This window comes from Anolis carolinensis, chromosome 4 (assembly GCF_035594765.1).
Source record: "Anolis carolinensis isolate JA03-04 chromosome 4, rAnoCar3.1.pri, whole genome shotgun sequence".
Taxonomy (NCBI): Eukaryota; Metazoa; Chordata; class Lepidosauria; order Squamata; family Dactyloidae; genus Anolis; species Anolis carolinensis.
The window spans coordinates 1,647,019-1,656,172 of NC_085844.1; positions in this window are offsets into that span (position 1 = coordinate 1,647,019).

The following is a 9,154-nucleotide window of genomic DNA, read 5'->3' on the forward strand; positions in this document are numbered from 1 at the left end:
CACTATCACCTGCGAGAGCAGAGCTCCTATTTCTTTGGAAGAAGGAAAGGGTTTCAGGTGTGTGTCTCTTTGCACCTGTATGGAATGAAGTATTATAATTGCCTTCTTTATTTTTATCCCAGTTTTCTCCCAATATACCGTGTTTCCCCGAAAATAAGACAGTGTCTTATATTAATTTTTGCTCCCAAAGATGCTCTAGGTCTTATTTTCAGGGGATGTCTTATTTTTCCATGAAGAAGAATTCACATTTATTGATGAACAAAAAAAAGAACATTTATCATATACTGTACAGTAGTTGTCATCACAAACCAGCATAACCAGACAAACTCTGAATCCTATCAAGAATTTCTTGTTACTACAGTAGAGTCTCACTTATCCAAGCATTTATTATCCAAGGCATTTTTGTAGTCAATGTTTTCAATATATCGTGATATTTTGGTGCTAAATTCGTAAATACAGTAATCACAACATAACATGACTGTGTATTGAACTACTTTTTCTGTCAAATTTGTTGTATAACATGATGTTTTGTTGCTTAATTTGTAAAATCATAACCTAATTTGATGATTAATGGGCTTTTCCTTGATCCCCCCCTTATTATCCAAGATATTCGCTTATCCAACGTTCTGCCGGCCCGTTTAGCTTGGATAAGTGAGACACTACTGTACCAATATTTCCATTTACAACACTCTATGGTACATACATTTACCGATCTTGCATGATCTGGTGTTCTGTTCAAATGAGCACGCTTCCAAACAAAAACTTTGCTAGGTCTTACTTTCAGGGGAGGACTTATATTTAGCAATTCAGCAAAACCTCTACTGGGACTTATTTTCTGGGGATGTCTTATTTTAGGGGAAACAGGGTAGCAGGCATGGGTAGTCTTTGGCCCTCCAGGTGTTTTGGACTTCAACTACCACAATTCCTAACAGCCAATCGGAATTGGAGGCCAGTAGGCTGTTAGGCTTTGTGGGAGGTGAAGTCCAAAACACCTGGAGGGACCAAGTTTGCCCATGCCTGCAATATAGGGACGAAAGGCTGCTAATAATGACATGATGTAACACAATAGAATGCAAAAACAAGTTATATAGTAGAGTCTCACTTATCCACCGTTCTGGATTATCCAACATTTTACGATGTTTTCAATACATCGTGATATTTTGGTGCTGAATTTGTAAATACGGTAATTACTACATAGCATTACTGCGTATTGAACTACTTTTTCTGTCAAATTTTTTGTATAACATGATGTTTTGGTGCTTAATTTGTAAAATCATAACCTAATTTGATGTTTAATGGGCTTTTCCTTGATCCCTCTTATTATCCAAGATATTCGCTTATCCAACGTTCTGCCGGCCCATTTAGCTTGGATAAGTGAGACTCTACTGTATATAGAGAGGGGGGAGGGAGTTAATATTAGTATTATTATTGTAGTTGTTTGTGACTTTGGGCTGAGGATAGATGGGAGGTGATAACAGTATTGTCAATGGTGGTTTGTAACTGGCAAAACAGTTAAATGGCAAAACAAAATACCCATATAGCTGACCCGATTATATAAGCTGAGGCACCTAATTTTACCACAAAAAACTGGGAAAACATTGACTCCAGTATAAGCCGAGAGTGGTAAATTTCAGAAATAAAAACAGATGCCAATAAAATTACATTAATTGAGGCATTGGTAGGTTACATGTTTTTGAATATTTACATAAAGCTCTAATTTAAAATAAAAGTGTCCAACTCTGATTAAATCATTATTCTCATCTTCTTTAATGTAAATGTGCTTATGTATCCTTTTAATAATAATAGAGTGAAATAATACATGTAATAATAATAATAAGGAAAATAATACATGTATTAATAATTAGAGTAAAATAAAAAAAGATCATAGTGAAATAGTGAATGTATTAATCATAAAAATAATAAAAATAGAGTATAATAAATGTAATAGTTGCAACAATAAAAGAGAAAAATAATAAATATAATAATAGAGGAAAATAATAAATGTACCATATATTCTTGAGTATAAGCTGACCCAAATATAAGCCAACCAGGACCCTCACCTGAGTATAAGCCGAGGGGGGCTTTTACAGTCTTAAAAAAAGGGCTGAAAAACTAGGCTTATACTCAAGTATATACAGTACATAAAACCTAGGACAAAAATTAAAGGGCCAGTAGGTATGAAATATCTACTGCAGTGCAAACTCTTTTCGGGCTGCTGAGGGCCTTGAATCTCCTTCGTGGAGAGAAAAAGCAGGATATAAATAAACATAATAATAATAATAATAATAATAATAATAATAATGGCATCAATGAGCATTTCTTCCAACTTTTGTGGGTCCCCCCAATTGCTTGCAGGATTTGCCCTCTTTAATAATAATTTCCTTTCCTATTTGGGTCATTCGGATGCTAATCCTGGGAACAGAAACTCGCTTTTGCTCCGTCAGCTTTTGCTCAGCCTCAGCAAATTGGTTTTTCTTTTGTTTTATTTCCAATTGCATTTGTGTTGTTTTTTTGCTGGAAGGTCTCTGCATTCCTGACTCTTCCTGCCTCATTGGGTGCATTTATTGTTTATTCATGTATTGTGCATTGCTATTGTTTTTCTATCTGATATTTCTGTGAGCCGCCCCGAGTCCCCTCTGGGGGAGATGGTGGCGGGATACAAATAATTTTATTATTATTATTATTATTATTATTATTATTATTATTATTATTATTATTATAACACAGCAAACAAGATAGACATTCTGGATTTCGTTTCACAAAATCACAAATCGAACACTTCCCAAGTGTCTAGGACTGTGTGATGTATTTTCAGATGATGCGTGCAGATCCCAGTAAGGTGGCCTTTTGCAGTTGGCAGATCGTAATTTTGTCAATGTCTATTGTTTCCAAATGCCGGCTGAGATCTTTTGGCACGGCACTCAGTGTGCCCGTCACCACCGGGACCACCTGCACTGGTTTCTGCCAGAGTCTTTGAAGTTCAATCTTGAGGTCCTGAGAGCGGCTGAGTTTTTCCTGTTGTTTTTCGTCAATGCGACTGTCACCTGGGATGGCGACATCAATGATCCAGACCTTGTTCTTTTCCACAACTGTGATGTCTGGTGTGCTGTGTTCCAGAACTTTGTCAGTCTGGATCCGGAAGTCCCACAGTATCTTTGCGTGCTCATTTTCCAATACTTTTGCAGGTTTGTGATCCCACCAGTTCTTTGCTGCTGGGAGGTGGGACTTGAGGCATAAGTTCCAATGGATCATTTGGGCCACATGGTTGTGCCTCTGTTTGTAGTCTGTCTGTGCGATTTTCTTACAGCAGCTGAGGATATGATCAATGGTTTCGTCGGTTTCCTTGCAGTCTGCATCATTATTATTATTATTATTATTATTATTATTATTATTATTATTTACACTGTGGATTCAAGGCAGTCTGACACCGCTTTCACTACTGTGTGCCTCTCCAAGCTAAAACTTCTGGGGCTCCCATTGCATTGAGACATGCCCGTGAAAGTGCTATGAAACTGCATTAATTCTGCAGTGCAGATGCACCCCTTCCTTGCTTGCTTTTCTGGGCTGCTCTTTGCCCCGGCTTGGCTGGCGTTGCAACATATTTCCCACGGCTGACCCACTTCTCCATTTTTGGGATTGGCTTCATTTCTTGCATATTCTTTGTCCCTAGGAATATGAAGAAACCAGAGAGGCTATTATTACGGTGCCGGTTTTTGCAAAGCAGGGTCCAGTTTCTACCAATGCATTATGCATTATACTTTCTTTCAAGGGCAGGAATTCTATTATCATGTTGCCGAAGGCTTTCATGGCCAGGATCACAGGGTTGATGTATGTTTTCCGGGGTGTCTGGCCATGTTCCAGAAGCATTCTCTCCTGACGTTTCGCCCATATCTATGGCAGGCATCCTCAGAGGTTGTGAGGTATGGAAAAACTAAGCAAGGAAGGTTTATATATCTGTGGAAGTTCCTGGATGGGGGAAAGAACTCGTGTCTGTTGGAGGCCAGTGTGAATATTGCAATTAATCACCTTTGTTAGCATTAAATGGCCGTTCCAGCCTCGCATCCTGTCTATCTCTCTATCCATCCATCCATCTATAATACACCTACCTACCTACCTACATACTTACCTATCTACCAATCCATCTGTCTGTTTACCTTTCTTTCAATCTGTCAATCTACCTATCGACCTACCTACTAATCCATCTACCTATTGATCTATCTATTGACCTGTCTGTCTATCCATTCATCCAAACATCCATCCATCCAATTATACATACACCTACCCACATACTTACCTATCTACCAATCCATCAATGTATTGACCTTTCTTTCAGTCCATCAATCTACCTATCTACCTACCTACTAATCCATCCATCTACCTATTGATCTATCTATTGACCTGTCTGTCTCTCAATCTATACATCCATCTATACATCTATACATACATCTATCTACCTACTTATCTATCTACTAATCCATCTATATGTTGACGGTTCTTTTAATCCATCAATCTACCTATCAACCTACCTACCTACTAATCTATCCATCTACCTATTGATCTATCTATTGATCTGTCTGTCTGTGTCTCTATCCATCCATCCAAACATCCATCCATCCATCCATCTGTACATACATCTACCTACCTACTTACCTATCTACCAATCCATCTATTGCCCTTTCTTTCAGTCCATCAATCTACCTATCTACCTAACTACCTACTAATCCATCCATCTACTTATTGATCTGTCTATTGACCTGTCTGTCTGTCTCTCCATCCATCCATCCAAACTTCCATCTATACATACATCTACCTACCTACTTACCTATCTACTAATCCATCTATTGACCTTTCTTTCAGTCCATCAATCTACCTATGGACTTACCTACCTACTAATCCATCCATCTACCCATTGATCTATCTATTGACCTGTCTGTCTGTCTCTCCATCCATCCATCCATCCATCCATCCATCCATCTATCTATACATACACCTACCTACCTACTTACCTATCTACCAATCCATCTATCTATTGACCTTTCTTTCAGTCCATCAGGCTACCTACTGACCGACCTACCTACTAATCCATCCATCTACCTATTGATCTGTCTATTGACCTGTCTGTCTGTGTCTCTATCCATCCATCCAAACTTCCATCTATACATACATCTACCTACCTACTTTACTATCTACTAATCCATCTATCTGTTGACCTTTCTTTCAGTCCATCAATCTACCTATCGACCGACCTACCTACTAATCCATCCATCTACCTATTGATCTACCTATTGACCTGTCTGTATGTCTCTCCATCCATCCAAACATCCATCCATTCATCTATACATACATCTACCTATCTATTTACCTATCTACCAATCCATCTATTGACCTTTCAGTCCATCCATCCATCCATCTATACATACCTACCTACTTACATATCTACTAATCCATCTATCTGTTGACCGTTCTTTCAATCCATCCATCTACCTATCAACCTACCTACCTACTAATCCATCCATCTACCTATTGATCTATCTATTGACTTGTCTGTCTGTCTATCCATACATACATACATACATCTGCCTACTCACCTATCTACTAATCCATCTATCTGTTTACCTTTCTTTCAATCCATCTACCTATTGATCTATCCAGATTTTGTTGAAAATGAACCATGAAAATTAACAAAATCTGGCTCCCAGTATTAAAAAAAAAAAAACTCCAAAATCAGAACAGTAAATAAGGAGCAGCACTCTGAAAACAGAAGAATTCCAGACAGGAGTCAATCAGGGGCAGCTAACGACTGTGAACAATGGATTATCCCCAGGCCAGGATGCGAGGCTGGCAAGGTCATTTAATGCTAACCAAGGTGATTAATGGCAACATTCACACTGGCTTCCAACAGAGAAGAGTTCTTCCCCCCACCCAGGAACTTACACAGATATAACAGGGTGTTTGAAAAAGAACTCCCTCGTTTTAATGTGTTTATGAAGCCGAGTCCAAAAAGCAAACTGCAACGTGCTGCAAAGTTTTCTCAAATGAATTCAGGTGTTCCACCCGAGTGAGCGAAAACATGTGTGCCACACTCGGCAGGCCTCAGTTTCCACGTCATGCAAATTCTGCTCTGATTTTATTTCCCCCGGAGTTTGGTTCTGCTTGCTTTCGTTTCTAATTTTGATGTAGTTCGTTAGCCCTGTGTCGGCTGCCTTTTGCAAACACTCTTCGCCTGAAAAGCGGCTGCGTTTTGATCAATAAAAAAATAATAATCAAAATACAGATTATTCTTATCTATTTCATTTGCACTTACAGTAGAGTCTCACTTATCCAAGCTAAATGGGCCCGCAGAAGCTTGGATAAGCGAATATCTTGGATAATAAGGAGGGATTAAGGAGAAGCCTATTAAACATCAAATTAGGTTATGATTTTACAAATTCAACACCAAAACGTCATGTTAGACAACAAATTTGACAGAAAAAGTAGTTCAATACACTGTAATGTTATGTTGCAATTATTGTATTTACGAATTTAGCACCAAAATATCATGATGTATTGAAAACATTCACTACAAAAATGCATTGGATAATCCAGAAGCTTGGATAAGCGAGACTCTACTGTATTTATTTCATTTATTTACAGTATTTATATTCCGCCCTTTTTCTCACCCTGAGAATTACGATGCACATATATATGGCAAACATTGAGTGCCATTAGACATACAACACATATAGACAGACACAGAGGCAATTTCACATTTTCCTGCTTCCGGCTTCATGAGGGTATGCTTGATTCCGGCCCCTTCACTGTCCACTTGTCACACCGAGTCCTTGATGGTAGTACTTCTTCGTTCTTTCACATGCTGCTGGAAGGATTTATGGTGTCGTAAATTAGTTAAATTAGCCTCCTCACATAAAGCGGTACCTAAATTTCCTACTTGACAGATGCACTTCTCTTTAATGTTCTGAGCTGTTTGGTGTCTTGTTTTTAGAGAGGAAAGCACAGCCTTACTCCTATTCTCTCTCCATCCTGTTGTTGTTGTTATTGTTATATTTACTAGCTTGGGTCCCCAGCATTGATTAGGTTATTTGAAAAAGTCAGTATTTTAATTGTGCAAAATGCGTAAGGCTGTGGGTGAGAACTACAACTCACATCATGCCAGGTTAAATCCCTGAAACTCCATCAGTACTTAAAGTTTGTGATCTTGTGCAAGTTTGCTCTGGATGCATCTGTCAGGACCCAGGCTGCAGAGCACCAATAACCATGCACGGAGACCAGAATCTATCTAATATCTTTATTAAAGGAATATATAAGGTCAATAAAAACAGGTGAAGAATATAGTTCAGAAGTAGACCTTTCAGAAAAGGTCAAATATAGTCCAGGAAAACAATGTCCAATATGTGATATTAGAGTCCAAAGTTATAATCCAATAACCGAAACACACACTTTGCCAGGCAAAGTGTGGGGAAATGACAGGGTCCTTTAGTCCAATGAAGCTTGACAACAAGGCTGGAAGCAAACTAGATTCTTGGCAACAAGGCTTGATACGTGGCTACAAAAGACAATAAGCAAGAACAGGGTCCGTGGCGAGGTCCGTGGAACAAGGAAAGCTTGATGCTAGAACAAGGTCCTGAAACAAGGCTTGGAACTTGGTCCTGGAGGCAAGGGACTGGAGTAGCGTAGTCCACACACGATCTCACTCCACAAGGTGACGAATTGACTCCGCAAGGATTTCTTTGTGGCAAACACCTATATAGGATCTTGTTTTCCCGCCAAGGAACACTTTCTCTGTGGAACAAGAAACGAAACCTATACTGTGTCCAGATGCATGACTCCTTAAAGTTTCCCAAGGGAAACAGACTTAATCAGCTAATTGTCTGGCAGCAATCCTGGCGCTCCTGCGAGTCGCCTCTCGAGCGCCTCTATCTCGATTATAATAATCCCGGCGAGAAAATGGGGGAGATTTCTGCTCAAGGCTTGTTTGGCTGACTTCTGGTGGGCAAACATCTTGCAGGTGCAAGGGCTCCAATTCTGGCTGAAACGGTGGGAAACCCAAGTTTTCCTCTTCATCTGCCACAATAGTACTAGGAACGGAACTACATGGCCCATGAGTCATCACAGCATCATGGGTGAGGTCCAGTGTGCTCTCTGATTGTAAGGCGAACTACAACTCCCACTATGGTGACCCAGTCCCCTCAAGCCCATCTAATAGGCGAAGTTAGTCCTTGAGGGTTCTGTGGGCCAAGTTTGGTCCAGGTCCATCATTGGTGGAGGTCACAGTTTTCCTGGTTGTGGGTGAACTACAACTCCCAGAAAGGAAGGTCAGCCCCCCCCCCCCCCCAAATCCCTCCATTAATCGAGTGTCAGCATATCAGGTACGTGTGCCAAGTTTGATCCAGATCCATCGGTTTTGGGGTTCACAGTGCTATCTGGATGTAGGTGAACTACAACTCCCCCAAATCAAGGTGAATTTTCCCTAAAGACCTCCAGTATGTTTTGATGGCCATGGGAGCTCTGTGTGACAAGTGTGGTCCAATTCAATCCTTGGTGGAGTTCAGAGTGCTCATTGATTGCAGGTGAACTAGACATCCCAACACCTCCAACTCCAAAATGCCCAGGCCAATTCCCCTCAAAACCCACCAGTATTCAAATGTGGGCATATCGGGTCTGCATGCCAAGTTTGGTCCAGATCCATCATTGTTTGGGTTCATCGTTCGCTTTGGATGTAGGTGAACTACAACTCCTATAAATCCATCTAAAGACTTCCAGCACTTTTTCTTGGTCATGGGGGTTCTGTATGCCAAGTGAGTTCCAGGTCCATCATTGGTCGAGTTCAGAGTGCTCTTAAATTGCAGGGGAACTATACATCCCAGTCCCTACAACTCCTATAAATCATGGTGAATCCTCCCCAAACCTCTCTAATATGCATGTTCAGTTGCTGATCAATTCCTCTGTTTGCCATAGGAAAGAATAGGAAAGGGTTACGGGAGAGGCAGTGGGCGGGGCCATGACTGCATGGAGTGCCATTACCTTCCCGCCAGAGCGGTACCTATTGATTGTCAGAGTAAAAAAAATCGTCGCCCTGATTTATTGATAAGCCAGGCCTCACCTTCTCACCACCAGTCAGACCACTTAAGCATCGGCAAATTGGCACCGACAAACT